General features: G+C 32.1%; 1 protein-coding gene across 2 annotated transcripts in view; it reads right to left on the bottom strand.

Moving 5' to 3' along the window:
* The window catches only part of LOC142328498 (homeodomain-only protein-like), a 64062-nt gene that overhangs the window by 12105 nt on the left and 30462 nt on the right, over positions 1 to 21495 (bottom strand). Inside the window, exon 1 of one of the 2 annotated variants that reach the window (XM_075372318.1) lies at positions 17621 to 17849. The exons of the other annotated variant lie outside the window; for it this stretch is intronic. The gene's annotated coding sequence lies outside the window, so the exon portion shown is untranslated. Of the gene's footprint in view, positions 1 to 17620; positions 17850 to 21495 lie in introns of those variants that run through there. 2 annotated transcript variants of the gene reach the window in all.

Genomic DNA, 21495 nt, shown 5'->3' on the forward strand with positions numbered 1-21495 from the left:
TTATTACACCGATTACCATACCAAAACCGAAATTATGTAAAATTATGCGTGAGAAGTAAATGAGAACTTTTATTTTAATTACGTGCTACCGATATTCTTTATAAGATACGCCCTCACGATGAGTATTCGGCTGACATATCCCCCCTCGCCTAATTGGAGAAAAGATACAAAATAAAGTTATTGAGATTATTCCAATATTCGTAGAAATAAAAGGAGAAACAACTTACTGCAGTTCTAATGTTTTATAAATAATTAATTTACCATAAGAAGCCTTTGTCCATTGCAATAATAATATACTCGTATCTGTAAATAGTGAAAAATGCTAAACCTGTCATGGATTTCAATTTATAAACTTCTAGATGAAAGGCAAACAAAGTATCACTCCGCGGTGAAAATTCAAGTTGATATAAAAAAATTAAAGGAAATGAATATTAATCTGTATTTTTTTGTTGCAACAAAATTGATCGAATAATTTTTAGATTTTAGATAAGAACAGATTTTATTAGACGCTTTAAATCTTTATGTAACATTTCCACTAATATTATTGGCATTATAAGTAAATTAATGCGTAAGACGAGTTTTATTTAGTAAAAAATAAAAACAAATATGAATTAAACGACTACAAACTTAATACAACTAATAATATTAGAAGTTTTTTAAGAAGAAAAAATTTATTATAACATTGAAAAAATGTGCAGAAGTAATTTATGTATTGAATAAAGTTTTATAGTAATGATTTTTAGATGAAATTTGAATGCTAAACTTTGAATTTAATGCATTTTTTGAATTGCAAATTTCCCAACGCGGTTTTAGTTGTACTTCTATCGACATGATCTATTATCAGGAAGGATTACATTCGAAAATAAGCCCTGGGTGGTTGAAAGCGACATACAAAATTAACCACAACTAATATAAATTTGTTATATTCTTAGGAAAAAAGGGTTATTTTGATACTTTCAAAAAATCATAATCGAATTTCAGTCATTTATTCAAACTAACAAAACAAGCACTGAAAAACACAACAATCCAATGTGAAGAAACTGAACTGCCGTGTGTTCAAATATTACGTTGAGTGGACTGGACACCGACAGAAAATACACACACCCTAAACATAGCCGAATTACCTTTACAAATCACCTTAAAAGCAGGATATATATATATATATATCAATAACAACGTGGAAATTCAAAAGCCGCGATTTGAACGGGTACATGAAATTTACAGACATACAAAATTTCACAGTAGTAATATACTAAAAGAACAAACACAATCCGAATCACGGTAATGACCTCGAGATACTGAAGGATTTTCTTGACCGGTTCAAGCCGGACGCCATGTTCAACAGTGCTATTTATAAAATCACCGACAAAGGATTGTCATTTCAAAATTTCTTCTGGAAGTACAATTTTCCGTATTAAGAAATGAGCTTTTTTTGTAATTTTCTTTTTCTTTAAAAATTACAGTGAAAGGAAAATGAAATATGATGAAAACAATTTTTTTTTCGTGGTTTTAAAAATTCTAAAAATCAGAACTTGTTTTCGTTAAATATGTTCCTGATTTCATTCATATATCTATTTTGTTGTTTCTCAAACCATTATGAATATAGATTTAATGTCGCCCAAACATAGAAACAAAAAATAAGATATTTCTTTATTTATTTTTTTTACGAAATATTAGTTTTGTTAAAGAAAGTTAAAAAAATTCACAGCTGATAGATAAATCAGATGATTCGTTAGGATGCGGACGTGTTTGCTGAAGCTTCTGTATCAAGGCCGCGATTTGTTGTTTTTTGTTAAAAATATCTTTTGTTGTTGTTTGTGTTGTTATGTTAGTGTTTCTGCGTTTCGTTTTGTTCGTTTTTGTTAGTTTAGTTTACTTTTTTCGTTTTTTCAATCCTTATGTTTGTTTTGGTAACCAAGTACACCTACATTTGTTTACGTTTTGGTTTTGAGGGATTTCTGCTATTTCTGAGGCCAATGAGGGTAGCGGAGAGTACGAGAGAGATTTCCCGTTGCTTACGAAGGGATCTGGTGATGAAATGAGTTCCGGGTGGTGATCGAAAAAATTTTCGGGGAAGCGGAGGTTGAGACTTTCTTTCCCGGTTGTGGAAGATGTCACTGGGTTAGAGGAACTGAGTTTGCCTGGGTCACTAATTTGGCGACTGAGGTTGAACACACCCACACCGTACACCGATGTTCAGGAAGGTACCTTGGATTTGCAGTCTGGTTCTGCGATAAACTGCTGGCGGGTCAGGTCTTTGTCAAGAAGTCATCTGCTTGTGATCTGTCTGTGGATGATGTTGGCTGTAATCTTCGACGAACTGATTATGATCTTGTGTTTAATTCGGCGGCTGGAGATCATGAGATGACCTCCGTCCTTTGTAGCTCTGTAAGCATAAGGCGGTTTGTTTTTGTGGACCACCTGGGCGAATTGGTCAAACCTTGCGGCGTTCCGTCGAATATGCAGGTCAACTGATCGGGAGAAAACTTTTCAAGCATCTACTTCGTGTATCGTTAGCGTCGATGATGAAGGATGCCAGTAAGAAACGGCAGTAGGCCCACCGATAACCATGGTGGTGGTCAAAGCGGAGGAGAGGACTTATGCTGACCACCTCCGCTCTGTTAAAGGGACGGTGTCGCCAGGTGAAGCCGGGATCTTCTGGACGAGAGGACCCGGGGAAGACCTCCACATCCGGGTGCGGGCTGATTGAGGCGCTGCAGAACAGCTCAACAGGGAGATCTCTGCATGGTAGAGGGCGCCACTACAGCTCTGGCGGTGAGGGGGGGGGGGGGGGGGGGGGGTTGGAGGGTCCACATTTTTGTTAAGGATGTGGATGTGCTCACCACGCAAGAAGAGTTCCTAACGGAATTTCGTCGTGTCATTGGGGAGGCGGTGACGATCGACATTCTGTCCATGGCCTGCCTATGGTGCGGCACAGGTGGTTACCGTGGCAGTGCTGCCCATCATGACGGACAAATTATTGACTGATTGGCGTATTCGTGTAAGATGGGTGGCCTGTCGAGTGATGAGGCGTTCCTTCGAAAATCTTTGGTTCTGTTGTTGTTAGAGTCCGGGCCATAGGACCAAGTCTTGTAGCAGCCCGGATCGGAGTGACCATTGTTTCACCTGAGGTGAGGCCGGTCATCTGCGGAAGGACTGTCTGCGGGAGGCTCGGTGTCCTTTCTGCAGGACGCACGGGCATGCACCCGGGGTCGGGGATGAAAGGCTTCACCTGAACCATGAATGTGTGGTGTCTGCGCAGTAGACGTAGTATCTGTGAGGGACAGCCTCAACTGGGAGGGGTGGGAGGCTCCGACGGAGACTCCTTTGCAGCGATACTTGGAGGATTGTAAGACCGTAGTACCGATGGCGGATCTCTTTGGGGGTTCCCCATTAGAGGCGAGACGTAAAGACCGGAGTCCCGGTTGGGGATCCCTTTGGGGTCTCCATTTGAGGCATGGCATATAAATGAAAGACCGAATCCTACCTGGGTGGCACCTGACTTCCTGCCGAGGTAGTTTGAGGCAATGGCACTCCTCCTAGCTGAGTTTATGATTAAATGCGGGTCCGGCTCCGGGGGGCGGGGTAAATAGATGATATAAAAAAAAACATTCACGCTAAATCTCTCAAAAAGTTAATATAGAACATTTTAGAGGTTACAATAGTTTTAACATTTACTTAAAGAAAAACTGAAATTTTAGTTCTAACTGAAAATAAATTTGCATGTCGATTGTGTGTCCAATCAACAATCTACTTATTTTGGATTACATAAAGTATGCCACAATAATTATTAATATTCGATTAAAATTAGTTGATAAAAATAGGCAACTCAGTCGATTACTAAGAACGCGTACTCAATGGTCTAAATCAGTTTTTCAATCTAGGGGTCGCAGTGATATAAGGGGATCACGGAAATTAGCCTACAACTTACATAAACAATAATGAAATCATTTTATGAGAAAAATAATTTATTGTATAATACATTTATTTACAAAATTATTTATTTTATTTTCATTTTATAAGTACACATGTAAAGAAAATAAATTAATGAGATGGTTGCGTTAGTTTTTAAACGTTTCTCCGCATGTGGATCTACGTTAGAAACACACAAAATCAAATTGTTTCCAAGTGATAAAAGACGTATCCTGTATTTAATTTTTTAGCGCAACCGCAGACGAGAACCCCTTTTCACAGAGCTAAGACGTGGGAAAAGGGATTAATATTTTCAACGCTTATACGACTAAATTTCTATATTCACTTCAACGAGCAACCCAAAACCTATCTAAATCTTCAGAGGTGAATTGTAGTGGTAACGTTTTATCGGCAGACATTTCAATGATCTGGTCGTGAATCTCTACTGATAACTTAGCGGCTGCAACGTTTTCACCAAATGGATTCAGTAGCCATCTATTCGAGAAATCATTTTTGTCTTCCGGGAAATACTCGGTCGACTGAATTTTTAGCTCATGCAAACGCATCTTCATGCTACCCAAACTGTGGTGAATAATACTGTCTTCTTCATCCGAATTTTTCTCAGTGTAATCTGAAGTGAGTGGAAACATAACAAAATATTTGCTTTGAAGGCGAATAATCCAGATATCAAGCTTGTTAATGAAAGCAAGAAATTTGTCTGTCATTTAATAAAATGTTTTTATCATGTCCTTGTATATTCAGATTGAAGTCGTTTAAATGGGAAAATACACAACTAAGTAAGCCAACAACAACATATACTTTCTGTAAAAACATTGAGAATGGTGTTTGTTTATCCTGAAAAAATATTATTAATTCATTTCGCAATTCCAATAACCGGGTTAACACTTTCCCTTCTTTCTGTATGGAAAAGAAGAGATTTTTTCTTTTCTTCCATTTCATTTAACAGTTAAGTAAAACAGCCTCTTCTGTAATGGACGACTTTTAATAAAATTAACAACCATTTTATAACTTTACAAAGAATTTGTTAGAGATTTTTAAGAAATGTTTTTGTGGCAAGAGTATTTCTGTGGAGGAAGCAGTCCGTCCATTCCGCCTTTTGTATAAGACGATCTTTTTATTTTTGCAGAAATCCACTGTTCTTTCCTGTTAGCGCCTTTGCACTATCAATACGTAGTGCAATATATTTTGTCCAATCCATGATATACTTTTTAGTAGCTTCATAAAAAAAAATCAAAAAGACATTGTCCTGTTGCATGACCAGATACTGGTTTGCAAAACATATTTTCTTTAATCGATCTGTCCTATCGCATTCATATCTCATAAAACATAAGAACTGAGAAATGTTTGCCGAATCTGTTGACTCGTCAAACTGAATACTAAAAAATTCACTTGAACTCATTTGCTGAATTATCTGACAGCGAACATCGGCAGCCATGTCATCGATTTGCCTTGATACTGTGTCGTTACAAAGCGGAATTTTTTCAAATTTTTTCTTCTTCTTTCACGCCTATTAAAGCACTGACTATATCAATTGCAGCAGGCAATAAGTGGTTTTCTGCGATATTATGGGGTTTGGACATCTAGCTACTCTTAATGCTAGGAGGTGCTTCGAGTGTACTTTTATCGGTATGGCTTGATTTACAATTAGAAGCTTTTGTTGATTTCTCCAAGTATGTAATTTTCTTTCAAAGAATTCCGAGGGTTTTCTTTTATGATCCGGATGCTTATTTTCCAAGTGTCAAATTAATTTTGATGGATTCATGCTTTCATCGGAGAAGACTTGAAAAGCAAACAACGCAGTGTGGCTTTCTTAAATATTTATCGTTGTACAATCTTGTCTTTTTACCAATCGATTCACTGGATGTAGATGGCTCACTTCATCTTTTCATAAATTTAACCAGTTTGCATAAGAATCTAATTGAAACATAAAATAGTTACATCGTTTGACCGCACACTAAAAAACCGAAACCTCAATAATTCTCAATGAAACTAGGCATTTATACATTTAAATAAAGGCACCAGAAGCACGCTTCGCATTCAAAACTAACTTGACGTTCTACAATCCCCCTTCATACTGCTGAGAGGATGACGTGTTCAAACGTAACATATACATGTTCTAACATGACGCTCTCACAGCGAATATTATGCAAGCAGACCAAATTACAAGAAGCACGTACACATTAAGTTGGAACCTGTAAGTAAATTGCTCATGTTTGTCCACTTTGTACATGCATGTTCATACCCGTTGCTATCAACGCAGTTAAATAATTTTAACTAGGTTTCATTGGATTGTGGAGGGGGGTCGCGAAATATTCATTATATATTTTTTTTACTTTTTGGAGGTCGTGGAGTTAAAAAGGGTGAGAATCACTGGTCTAGATAATTAAGTTATTTATCTACGTACTTTTCAATAGACTATTTGTATGATTGTTAATATTTAATTATCACTTAAGTTCAAATAAAAATGTATAATGAAAGCCGTTCACATCATTTTATATCATGATAAAATACTAGTAGTAGTAATTAAACGATTAATTAATTATTTTTATCTGATATTATTCAAACACACTATTTTCTATAGTATTAACTACGAATAATGTACGTATAACATTAGTTACAGAGGAGACCTTTTTGCTTCACTAAGTCGCGGCAAACAAGTTTACGTACGTTAATATATTCTAGCATTTATTTCAATGAATCATTCATTCGCGTGATGAATCACGGTTACAGTTCATTGGATGCTCATACCATTAGGTCATTGAGGGAGTACAAGAACATTTCTTAACGTTAAGTTAAAAATTGTAATTTTCAAACGTTATTTCTATATATATAATTATAATGTGAATAATTATAATTACACGCAATGCTTTCCTTATATTAAAAATTAACAAATTACCTGAGCAAAATTTAATAAACTAAATTTTATTTAATCGTGATGTTACATTGTTACACACTGGGTAAAATATAACTACTAGTTATAATAAGTTTATAATTATGTCGTTTTAGAATCCAGTTACCGTGCCTCCGACAGTGATATAAAAAGACTAACCGTAGAATGTAAAATTAGCGCTATTTCTTACATGTACCATGTCATTATAACAATAAAATAGGAGCAGTACTGTAAGTATCCAGTCGGTAAAGAAAGTAGGCCAAATGTACAGATTTACAAGCTGGTTTCTTCGAGTCATTGTACGCCGGCATGGTACTTTAATATCGCAACTTCTCTTTATCTGGTACTCTGTTGTTTTTACCTTCTCGTAAAAAAAACGTGTAGCGAACGATCACTGAAGCGCATAACGAGGCTGCATTTATGTCATGTGTATGTATTCATATGCAGAAATATTAAAATGTAAAAATTCATAACTCACGGTGATTATTTTCGTATGCATATGCACGAACACATGAAACAGCAGAAATGCAAACCATCTTATACATTATCTAACCGACATTCGGTTTGAAACAATTTCTCAAACGAAGTAATTAAGAATAATTCATTAAATTAATTTTTTTCTCAGAACTGATATAAAAAAATTAAAACTATTAACATTTTTCAGTACTTGACATGCTTTTTTCCCGTTTGCGTATGCTTATATTATTTAAATTTCTTAAGCATCTATAAATTCGTCAATGATTTTAAAGAAAAACCTCTATAGCGGATCTCGAAGTTTCGTTATTTGTAAAGTGCTTTCTTACTGCTGTCTGTATTCGTCCTTAAAACATTCAGATCGTGATGTTTTAGAAATATACTAACACGGAAGGAAAACATAAAATAAGATAATTGGAAGTAACCGATAAGTTAATTGCAGGCATTCTTTTTCTCATTGGACGCAAGGCAAACTATTATAAAAGTAAGCTACATACATTAAAAATACAAATTTATCGAACTCTTCTGTGTTGGGATTTTTCTCCGTTTGTGCTACGTGAATCCACGCTGTTTAAATTGTTTACTTTATGTTTACTGTGTAATCGTAATTTATTATTTCTTTTTAGATTATGGAAACCCAGCTTTATCCGGTAGTGTACTTCGATCGCTCAGCTAGTTGTACGATAGTAAACAGAACCTCCAAGTCTACAGCAATTCCCTTTGTCAGATAAAACTAAAGATTAACCGGCATTCTCAGCTTGAGGTTGTAACAGTTCAGATCTAAACCCGTAGAACCGATATCAGAGAAGAACAGTTCAAAGGGTAAGGAAAAAGATCTATTCAGACTCGCCCAGGGTTCAAAACCATTATTATGTGTGTGATTTCCCACTCGGCTCGTATTTGTCGGTTAATGAACCTGTTCTAGTCAATACTTAGAACCGATACACTACATATGTATCAAGGCAACTGTGGTATAATGATGATTTCTTTTGGTTCCAGAAAAATACATTACATTGTTTTAATTAATGTAGAATACACGATAACACACATATAAAATATGTATAATTAATATAATTTGCATTCATGCGGTAATATTCAATAAAAAAATCCTTAAAATTAATAAATACTTGGCCACACACACACATATATATATTATCTGCCAAATTAAATACAGATATAACTCCAAGGCTTTGTGAGACCGGTTTAGGTTTGGAATTTGTTTTGACTATTCTCAAAAATCTTTTCATTGCCTGTGCTAAAGCTCCAGCACAAAAACACTTATTAAGAAAATGGAATATATTCTTATTTTATTATTTAGATTACTTTCATGGAAATAATTTTTCAAGCTCTGAAGAACTTAGGCGAGAACTGAACATAAACCAACCCCAGAGAAATAAACGAAATGAAGGATAAAAATGCCAAGGTTGTATCTAGAGATATAATTAGTATCCAATATCCGTGTCAACTAAGTTACAAAGGTTGACTAATATATAGTAAATCTTTTAATAATAAATTTCGTCTTTTACATATTGCGATATATATATATATAATTTAAATTTAAACTACTTCACGTTCTATTTATCTGTATAAATAAAAATGTAAATGTTCTTTTGTTCAAAATCTTAAATCTCCGAAAGTTCTTCACCGATTGCTTTGAAATTTCGAAGCAACTTTGCATTCGAATACGCACGTGTTTTTATATACCTAAGATGTCACACCTTTGGCAGGTAAAAACATGCTTTTTTTAAAAACAGCGCTATCTGTTGGACGTAAAAGCAACACACACTTTACTAAACATTTTACGATTCCACTTCAATGTTTCCGATATGTATGTCCGCTATAGACTAAAAAACTACTGGACCGTTTACGTGCGGGGAGAAAGGGAAAATCGGAAAAGGGAAGAGATAAAAATCGAAAAAGGAAAAAGGTAAAAGGGAAGGTAAAAAGGGAAGAGGGGGAAAATTAAAAAAAGAAAAAAAACGTGAAAAGGAAATTGAAAGGGGAAAGGAGAAGAAAGAAAAGGGGAAAGGGAGAAAGAGGAAGGGGAAATGGAAATAAGGAAAAGATAAATAGGGAAGGAAAGGGAAAGGAAAACGGAATTTGGCAGGGGGAAATGGGGAAAGGGAATATGGTAAAAATGAAAATGGGGAAAATGAGAAAAAGGAAAAGGGGAAAGGGTAAAAGGGAAAGGTTAAATTTTGTGAAGTTTCGTAATGTTCATTTTGTTAATGTTTCATCAAACTTTCAATTGTGTTCATTTAATCTATACATACATACTCAAATCTAGGAATAGCGAAGTATTGCCGGGTCTGCTAGTATATATATATATATATATAAAATAAAATAATAAATACATTAACTAGGAACGTTAGAAGATCTAATTTAAAAATAACACTTTAAAAGGTTTTCATGGTAGTGGTTGACAAAGAATGTTATAGGTATTTTCTTGGTTTAGTAGTATTACGGTATTTCAAAATATCATAAGAAATTTCAAAGTAGTAATTTGGTTGAAATTAAAATGACCGCAGATAAAACACTTCATACAATATTCGTGAATGTTTCAGTTTTTTAAATGTTTGAAAATTATTTAAAGAGAATATCACAAAATAAATAATTCTAGCCGTTCTTTTTGGTTAACAAATAAAACTTTTTTTTAGGACCCTTGATCGCTGTAAAAACATTTGAAATAGCACTAAGTATTATTTTTGTTTAGTGTACAAGTTTTATTTCTTACCTAGTCAAAAGATTTATCGAAAATTTTTCCCCTAAAAAATGTTTATCTAGCCGACAAATTTAGTCAAATTAAAATTCTTATTCTGAACATATAACAACGGAGGGAGACTCTCCAAAAATCGGTTCCAAATCGTGTTTGTAATAGCGGCATTTATTATTAATCATTCCAGCGTCCGCAGACTGACGTCCGATTACATCTATTCTCCTCCTATGGGATTATATAATTTTTACAAGAAGTGATGAATAGTGTAGAGTGAAAAAATTCCAAGCTTGACTGGGATTTGAACCTAGAACCTACCGGATAACATAAGAGATAATACTCCGCCATAAAGGTCGGCGCAGTGTTAACAGCCGACAACTTTCTTGTAGTATTTTTATTTTCATTAATTGGGTTGTATGCAGTATCTGTTTCGAAAACAACAATTTTTAATAATGTAAAACGCTTATATTAATAAGTGAATTGTATATTGTTGGCTGTAAACCTGGAATAAAATTCAAGTAGGGTTCCGTTTGATCGATGCGCGTAATTAAAACAGTTTTTTCTATACATAATATAAATATTTTATAAATATATTTATAATTATTAGAAATAAAATTATAATAGGTTAAAAACTTTAGACTTCATAACTCCCCACTTTCAACGGATCTAAAAAATCGTTGTTGACAATTTCTTTCATTAAAATACAAAATGCGGAAGTGTTTCTCTATTTCCGTGTTTCCACATATTTTTTGTAATTTCATTTGTTTTATGATTTTTACTTTTTTGTTGTTAAAGGTTTTAAATAATTTATTTTTTTTTAACTTAGCAAATTAATATTCTATTTACATATTAGTCATACGTTACAAATTTTCTATCCGCGTTATTTTTCGTAAAGACTCCGTAAGGATTACTGTAGCGGAACTAAATTAACGAAATAGCTCGGCTGACTAACAACTAAGTTTGTAGGGACTGATTAATGTAAGAAGGAGTGGATGAATCAAATTTAAGGGCGTTTAATTTTACAAGTAGGAATAGAAAAGCGGAAATCTGGACAAATTTAGTGATTTCACATTTCCTCAAATAATCTCTAGTCTTCAAGTCGGAGAACCCGTAAAAAACTACGATTCCATAGTTTTAACAGCTACAAATTAAATAGATTTTCTCGGTTTTTCCGAGGAAAATTAAAATTTAAAAGTTTCTGAAAAATATCCTTAAGAAACGGTTTCTAAAACGTAAAAATCGTTAAAAATGGTAGAACACTAAAAATAAACATACTTAAAAAAAAAAAATTAACTTTATGTGAAGCAAAATTTTTGTATAATTTTTATAAATATGCTTATATCTCTGATCGATAAGCGATTGAAGATTTTAACCAATGCCACCCTTACAATTAACAATATTTGCAAAAAATAATCTAAAACTTCTAATTGATGTTATGTGGGATTCTGTATCTCTTATAAAAAAATGTTTTCTAAAATTCTCTGTGCTTACGTAGAACTTAAGTACGCGATTTCCATTTACTAGCTTTTCGTGGAATGCAAAATAATAATTGATGTTTACAGTTCGTACGTTCGTTACCTGTTTTTAATACAAAACAAAAACTCATCCATGTTTTTATCAGAGTTTATAACCTCGCATTTAATATAAAAATATAAATTTTATACTAATAAAAGTCAGATTTATATTTAATGACGCTCTTACTAAAAGTACTCAAACAGTAGTATAACTAGCAAATAAAGAATTGTTTGAGCGAAAATCAAGGCTCTCCCGAACTATTAAATTCGAAAATAACCTACAGATAAAAATAATAAACAACCAAAAACTACAAAATAAAAAACATACTTATGATTTTGATGCAAAAACTGCATTTTGTTTTAAATTTCTTCAGGATCTCGGAGGAGGAACGCGATTCGTTACATTGCATAAATGTTGCTGGAATAAAATTAAATGCAATTTTATTTAATATTCTACTCTTCTGATTATTTAACATTTCAACTTTTTTTTTTAACATAAATACAGTATAGTTTTAAATAAATTTTAAGCGGAGTAACTTTAATAAAATATTATATTGAAGTAATATATAATAAATCGTTATTTAAATAACGTTAATATTCTATTAGTTAAATATTTTAAATCATTGTAGTTCTAAAATCTATACGTTTTCATGATCTGCTTTTCAAGAATTCAAAGCGACTAAAGTATTTTATTTTATTTTCTTCTACGTACATGGAAAGTATGTATATTGTGTTCTACAAATATTTACTGACGTTCATATCTGATTTTTGTATTATAACGCCGTTGTTGTAGAGGTAAATTGGCATAAGTTACTGCCAAGTCACACGTGTTAAGCGATCATTATAATGTACAATTAAAATACCTTTTATTTATTGTTATTTAATAAAATTGAAAGGCTAATGAAATAATTCTACAATTGACGTCACCCGCTGTGAAAAACGCAAGTAATTTATATACGTACATATACAAATGTTGGCACAAGCGTACATTCGATGAAACAAGAAAACGTTTAGAATTATAAATTGCGTTTCATTTTTCATATTATTCAGCGTAATCTGTCTGTATAAAAAGGTAGGCGTTACAGTATATTAGAAGAATACAACTCAAATTCCTTTTATTAATAAAATTTGATCGGTTTTGTGAGACGATACAAATGTCAAATTGCATTTCCTTTACTTTATGCAAGGATAGTATCGATATATGACAGCCAGGTAAATATTGTGAATTAAAATTTTATGAAGGAATTTTTTTATTCGTACACATTTATAGTTTTACCTATGTATTCACTATTACAGTAAAATCGCCTGTAACGGGTATCTAATAATACAGCCTACGTATTTAAACATAGAAGTAATTTATCAGTACCTTGACTTTCGCATTACATATTCTCCATCATTCGGAGTGTAATTCTTTAACCTTCTTAATATTACAGAACAAATATAAAATATTTTGTATTTTCTACTTTCTTAGGAATACATTTAAAAGCAATTTATAATTTATACAAAAAAACCAGAGCAGAATAACGGTAAACAGATTTACTTTATACACTGTAAATGTCAAATGTGATTACGGGTAAAACTGAGATATTCCTCTGTGTAAATTACCTTTTGCCACATCTTATAATTTTTTTCTATTTTGTATGAAATAACAACAAATTCTACAGTACAACCGAATATAAACATTAATAAGGCCTACGGTTTCAGAATTTCTCAAATAACATGAGGTATTACTGATTACATAAAAAATCTCATAGGATATAAGCAGATTTGGTATTAAATTAAAATGATAAAATGAAGCTTTTATTTCGACTCGTACCCGTCCTTGTTTAATTTAAATATCGGATTTATAATTCAATTTTTAATTAATTTAAATTTAAATATCCAATTTAAAATACTTTTATCACAGGACAGTACTTACCTTTTAAAATAAATTTATTTTTTTGTTGTTAAAACAAGTTAATATCACAATCATATTAACTACGCGTATCACAATCATACGCGGCTATGATTTTTTGGCTTGGTTTTTATAAAAATTGTTGTTTTTAATGTTAAGCGCACAGAAAAGTGTGGCAAGCGGAATACTGATATAATAAACACCTGCGATTTTATAGATGACGAACAAATTTTTTAGAATAATTGTTTATGTGGTTATTGGGGGGGTATCGTAGAATTCATTTAATTGTAAAATTGATACAACCGGTTCACTCTGATATCGTGTTATGCGCATAACATGGAACTTCTCTCGTTCAGTTCATTTGTTTGTTACTTACAACAGGCATTCGGCCAATTACAATAACTTTTTTTGCGATCAGATAATGAAAGATGCCAAACTTTTGCCTACAGTCGATCCAAGATCGGTTAGTTAAATAAAAAGCAAAGCACCGATCTCTAGATTACCTGGCCGTAGAAAGCGTACTTATCTGTTCTATATGTTATCGAATTCTTTATTATCTGTTAAATTCTAACTGAAACACCAGTTGAATTGAGTTTGTCAAGGCAGGTATGAAGCTGATGAAAGGTGACAGAACAATCGATCATTTTCTTTCGAGGCAAAAAAAAAAACAGTGTAGTAATGTTTCAAAGGGTTATGATGTAAATAAACATCAACTACCGGATAATATTTTAAATAAAGAGGGAAAAATATAGAAGGAAAAAAGGGAAAACATATATGAAATAAAAATTTCGTAATCTGTGATAACTAGTTAGTTAAAAGAGAATTAAATTAAAATTTATAAAATGTTTTATAAATAATAAATACATAATCAATAGTGAAATATTAACATACATAATATTTTAAGAGTTCAATCGATTCGCAAATATTGTAGATAGCCTAGTTAAAATTAGTACACTGATTAGTTCATAGAAAAATATTTATTCATTTTTTATGCTTATTGGGATATATGGAGTGATATTTATTTACAACAGCCTCAGTTCGTCAAAATAAAAATTAATCATAACAAGTATGTAAAGTAAAAATGAAAACAAAAACGATTTCGTAATACTTAATTGATGTGTATTACTGGTTGTTTTTATTTTTAGCAATATGATTAGTTAGACGTGACAGTCAGAACTAGATTTAAAACAGTAATACATTTTGCATTAATTATTCATTTTCTTATTTAGCTCATGTAACGGACGTACATATTTTTGCTTCAAAAAGGTAATTCCGAACTGAAATAGTTGTTCCTTACGAAATAATTAATTCTAGAAAAAACCATTGTCCAGAGTAAACAAAATAAGAAACTAATTTAATAATTTAGACAGTAATTAGGATGCCTTTTTTGATATTTTTCCCATGTGCGTAAATTCAAGTCAAAAATACTCATAAAGGGGGAATATTTTCACTTTTTTTGAGATAAAGTTTAGAAATGAGAAGAGATACAGTTATTTGGAAAAAATCAGAGAGAAATAATATAAGAGCGATGTTATTCATGATTATTATCTTAAAACTCTTCGTTTAAGATAAAAGGCCAATTTTATACGCCTACAATGGACGTGAAAATATTTTTATTTTTCTATAGTTTTATTTATATATATTTTTTTAATAACGTCAGTCACTAGTCTATAAATTTAAACTTATTGTAAGTAATATCGATGAAAAGTTTGACGTAAATTCGAAAGTGATATGCGAAATACTGCAACTCGTAAAGTTTTGTTGTTGCAGGGGTTGGGTTTTTTTTCTCATGTGTTCAGTGAAATATTCTCTTTAAAAACCAGCAGTAGTCGCCCACCATAAATGGGTCCAGCATCTCTGGTATTGTGTTCCCATTGTCCTGATGGAAACACTCTTTCTTTGTTCGTCACTTAATGCACCCATTATTTTCAGGAAAAATCCAAATGAGAGTGAAACGATTATCAGTCTATTTTTAAGGACATGCGACATTCTGGTAATTCATATTTAAGAGTTAACCTCTGAGGGTTTGATAGTTCTCATCTTCTTATTAATCAGAAATCCCTTCACTACACTTACAAAACAATTCCAAGTTGCCAATTCTTTAACATTTAATTTTTCTTTAATCCTTTCAAGACCAGACTTTTTTTTTGAGATGGTTAAAAAAATCGCATATTTATATTATTATTGGTAAAAAAAACAAAAAAACAGTAAAGTATTTTATGGTGACTATTTGTAAGCTGGTGGTAAAAACTTTATAGAATTTTTTATTACCAATATTTTTCAGCAGTTTTTTCAATTGTAGGAAAGCAATGCACTATCAACTATAAATGTTTTTGTGGTCATATATACCTTATTCGAAAATTTTTCTAAAGATTAAAGAACCCAAAAAAAGTAAGTTTGAAGTCACTTAACTCAAAATCAAGAAACAATTTTACTACGGGAATCATGATTTTTAGAATTGTTGCCCACTTTTGTGCTAACATGAAAATTTCATGATTTTCGGCAAGAAATTAATGAATTTTAGTCAAATTTGTAAAATTAATTTTTTTAGTAGTCTGTAACAAATTACTATCAGATTGACCATTCTTAATTTCACTCGGTGTTCGAAATACGCCGCTCATTTTGCACATTGTAGTAACTCGCTAATAAATATTGCCGGAAAAAGAAAACAAAAAAATAAGATGAAATAAGTATAATATTATACGATCCGAATGTCACAAACAACTAAAAACAATGATAAACGCACAATGTTCTCGGATCATCTACGTAATATGCAATACACCAATAAATAAAGTATTGTAAAAAAAAACTAAATAAATAAAATAAAGCGTTTCTTTTCACTCGGAACGAACTATGATTTCACGGTCAACTCAAAACAATAACAAACGAACAACATTTACGTATTACGTAAAATAAAAAAAAAACAGTCGTTAAGATCAAAATAATAATTATTTTTGTTTACCATCCGAATATTAATTACGATGTTACGTGCGACTTTAAACAGTAAGAAACGTAACCTCTATCAAGCAGACTGCCATGACAACCAAACACGTGATCAGTACAAACGTCATTTTGACACTGTCGAAACTTCGCCAAATCGTCTTTCTCGCATAAAATGAGGTAGACGAAAAATCACCAGTTGGTCTTTTAGCATAAAACTGAACCTGAAGAAAAATCGTCAAGTGGTCTTCAAAGGATTAAAATGGGGATTATTTAAAAGTTTCCTTATTTGAGGTCCAATTAAAATGGCTTCTTTTAGTTTTGCATCACTTGCAAGAATAGAAACCGTTACCTTCTTTATCCATAGCTTTAAGAAAGTTTTTCATTAATCCAAGCTTAATATGGAGAGGCGGGAAAACACATTTTTTTTGGCTTAACGAGGGGAGTATATCTGAAGTACCTGTTCGAAAAGAAGTTCTACGAGGCCGTGATTTTAATGAAGTGTTCTTGTGTTGCTCCACTGTCCCATAGGCATAAAAGAACAATAAATACTTTGAAAAACTTCCTTGAAACCCTAGGCTTCAAATATCACTTTATATCTCCACAAATATCCCACTGATCCTGTATATTTAACTTCATTCAGTATGGTAGCCAAGATATCATAGTTTTTTTTTTATTGTTACTGAATAAGCTAAAAGACTAGATCATTTTCCGTTTTCATTATAAAGAAAGACTGCTTTTAGGTTTTATTTAGATGAATCTATGGAAATACGCCACTCGGAAGTGGCGTATTAATATGTAATACGCCAATAGTAATATGTTTCATATTAAGTTCATTAATTAAACTATCAATATCAAAAAGACGTATAGTGATCCTTCCATTTTATAACAACTTGAAAATGTTATATTCCGTTTTCGGAAAGTGAAACACTTGCGTTTTTATCTAACAGGTTACACTATTAAAGTCTGAAACCAAGAAGTTCGTTTTTTAGTTTTGACAACCCCAGGAATCATTTAATTTGTTTTGAGTTATTAAATGGTGGTTGGTAAAAACGAAGGGTCACTACTAGTGGTGTCAGGATGTTGTGAATCAGATGAAGAATAACGGGTAACGTCCAAGTTTAAGGGAGCAATCGGCACCGGTAATTCCTGGTTGTGAGGAATGGGCCGTAGTGCTGAGAGCAAATTTGGATACTCAATTTTGCCCTTTTGTTTTTTGAATACCCCTCTCTTTTATTAATGCAAAAATATGAATCACTTACATGGTCGGAAGGTTCTCTCTACATCATAGGAACACAAACGGCATAGAATTTTTCTTGCCATGCGTCCACTGCACTAGATTTAGTAACAATCACACAGCAAATTTGAGGAGCACAACGTTTATCTTGATCTCCAATCGGGTACTTAAAATATAAAAAGTAGGTTTTTTGTCTTCCTGAGAAATTGGTCTAGTCTGTGACTTTAAAGTAAGTCTTCCACACATTTATAACAAAACTTATCCGCTGGATTTTTACAACATCGACGACCAGAACTTGCCATTTTATATAAAACTAACGGACCCGACAGACGTTGTCCTGACGCGGCATTATTCTGTAATAAATGCACACACATAAATATAAGCAACTTAATTAAGTTAAAATTAGCAAGAATGTGTTCTAAATTTCATTAAAATGACTATTAGTATGATATTATCAGTTTGTGATTGTTGTATTATTGTAATGGGTTTATTGATTAATTATGTGTAGTATGGTTAATATTTATTTTCACTAAATATTGAGATGTCCGATGAAAATTGAATTAAAAAATCGAAACGTCGTAAAATTAATAATTAGCGTAATTAATACATTTTCATCCACATTACTACTGATTTTCACTTAACATGATTCTAAAAAAGTACCTCCTACATATTATTTTTAAAATTTAATAATTTTTATGTTTCATAATCATATAACAGCTTAATTAATCAATTAATAAAAAAAGTAAAGCGCTGTAAAAAAGCAACGTAGTTAAAATTTTAGTAGAAATTTTTAATATTTTTCTCATTCTTTATTTTAACATCTATTTTACCAAATGTTTGATATATGTAAATTAAAAATAATTTTAGAAAACTTTTTATAAAATTAATCAACTAAAACATTATAAATTCAATTTTTTAAATATACTTTAAACTATATTATAAGTAACTTATATTTTAATTTTATAAATGTTATAATTTATTTTACAAACTTACATTTTTATTTTCAAAGAGCCGTTCAATACTTCATAAGTTGCATAGAATCAAATGAGAACTGACAATTTAAATTTGTAGGTTAAGCTGATTGTTATTGAATGCACGTGTATAAATCACTAAAATTCATGAAAAATCATGTAAAATACTCACTTCAATAATGCACCTTACAAATTTGCACAACGTTTTCTAATTAAACTTTAAAACGTTATTTCAATAAATAATAATATAATATAATATTCTCAATAAGCGCGCAATTCTAGCAGACTCGGCAATGCTTCGCTATTGCTAGATCTGAGTATACATACAGATTAAATGACAACAATTGAAAGTTTCATAAAACCTTAAAAAACTGAACATTAGCAATTTAACAAAATTTAACCTTTCACTTTATAAAAGTCAGAATGTAAATAAATCCAAATGCCAAAACAACAGCACTACCTGTCGGATTTAATTCACACCACTCTCTAATCACAGTATTCGGTGGGAAATAATTTTATAACGAAAAGTGTTGTGGCTGCAAAATCATTACAATTAATACTGAACATTAAGAAACTTACAAAACATTACGGAACCTTATAAAATTTCACCTTTAACTTTATAAAATTCAGAATGTAAATAAATCCAATTGTCGGAACAGCACTACCTATCGGATTTAATCCAAACTATTCTCTAAACACAGTAGTCCGTTAAAAATACGAATTTTAATGTAAGAACAACACTAAGCTACGACGCAAGTAGCTGATATGCGAAAAAGCAACAAAATAAACAAAATTCGTAGAATCCGATCGCAGCACCAACTACCGGGTTTGACTGATAAACCAAAAATTTAAAAAAAACTTCTAAAACGTGATCGCAGCTCTGCCTACCGGACCCAATTGTGAACCTTAATCATCCCAAGATCAACAACACATAAATAAATTAAAAAAACATTTTCACTTCAATACTGTACCTTACAAATTTGCCCAATGTATATTTTTTAATTACACTTTAAAACGTTATTTCAATAAATAATAATATAATATAATATTTCTCAATACGCGCACAATTATAAACGCGATCGCAGTGCTGCCTACTTGTTACTTAATCAGCTGTGATTTTGATTACATTGGCAACGGCCATACGGGCTCTTTGTAATTGGTCGTTGTGTTTGACAGCGGCCATCTTGCATTGATCTGATTGGTTTTCCTTTGTTTACATTTCCATCTGATTTATTAGCCTCTTATTTATTAAAAAACTGTTTTCTCGCGATTTTTTTAACACAATAATAACACAAAATTACGAAATATTTTTCTCAATTTGATCGCAGCACCAACTGTCGGGACAAACTAAAATTAAAATAGAATATTATTGAATATTCGATACTGTGATGGTAGCGCAGTCTGCCGGATCCAATGTAAAACATTCCAAGATCAACAACTACTTATAAATAAAAATTTAATTAAAAAACATTTTCCAGTGGACCAAATTGTGAATCTAAACCATTCTCGAATCCCCTTGAACACACACAAAAAATTTCATCAAAATCAGTCCAGCCGTTTAGGAGGAATTCAGTGACAAACACACGCACACAAGAAATATATATATAAAGATATAACGAAATCACTAAAAGACTCTTGACTATATGCAAGAAAGAATCGAAGTAAACTTTAAATAAACATAAGTCTTTAAAGGCTCGTAGAATGCGGCGGAAATACCCAGTAAAACCAGGTGTAAATAATTCCAGGTGATTCAAAACAGGTTAACAGGTACTCGGAAATGGAAAATTTCAGTGAATAGACATTTTAATTATAAAATGAAACACTTAAGAGCGTTTTCATCAATGTCACAAAAATTATATCAACCAGTGTATTTTTCAAAGTATTAAATGCTAAAAGTAAAAAAAAAAAATTGCATGTAACTGAATAAAAATATTTGTTCATAGTTAAGCGTAATTTGAGAAACTGGAATATCATTACTCTAAATAAAACATTTTTTTATCGATCAGGGTGTATCGTGGTAACCTATGAGCGAAATGTGACATCTATTGGTATCAGTACTTAGGTTTCTCACTCTACAATATATGCATGCTTTGTTTGTTACAGTTAAGCTAACAATAGCATTACATTTATTTATAGATTAACCTTCAGGATGAAGACAACGCTTCAGTGAAAATGGAGAAGACCGGCTAACCAGTGTTACACCCGATCCGACAGTGTTACTTTCCAACCCGATACCGCTACACGACGTCCCGTCGTCGCTCACTCCTACAGACCTACGGTGCATTTTCCGGTCATTGAAAGTACTTTTCAGTACGCTTCTTTATTAAGCTCGAAACCGTTCAGTATTTGGAACGTGTTAATAAAAAATACCCTATAAGAAATATTTTTTACAAATTTTATCCCTATGCCTAAAAATGAGGGTTTAGCTGACTAAACAAATATTGTTAATTTTCCCGTTATCCTAAACTGTCAGAAAATGGAAGCCGTTAAAAATTAAATGCCGGACCGAAGTGTTGTAGGCGATCTGGCGTGTGACGCAAGTCATTTCGAAAACGATACATTCTTAAGAAAAACAAAAATTTCATTCTAAGCCTGGAGCAGATGAGGAGTGAAGTGGTTTCATGTTGCTTTCTTCAGTGAATCAAATATGTACTGCCAAATACTCATCAATACGAGAAGTTAGCTGAAATTTAGGTAACATTCAATCGCATTCTTCTCTCTGTTCAATACTGCACTGTACCGGCTTGATTGATGTACTTATACTTCAACTCCTTTTTTTTCCTGTTTAGCCCCCGGGAATCACCGTCAGGAATTACTTCAGAGGATGAATGAATTCTACAACACCTACGTACGGTTTACAGCACCCTATATAATCTATGAAATCCCATCGTCATGGTTGGTATCTTTCCTAAACACCTGTTCCTTTGAA

This window comes from Lycorma delicatula, chromosome 1 (genome assembly GCF_047948215.1).
Source record: "Lycorma delicatula isolate Av1 chromosome 1, ASM4794821v1, whole genome shotgun sequence".
Lineage (NCBI taxonomy): Eukaryota > Metazoa > Arthropoda > Insecta > Hemiptera > Fulgoridae > Lycorma > Lycorma delicatula.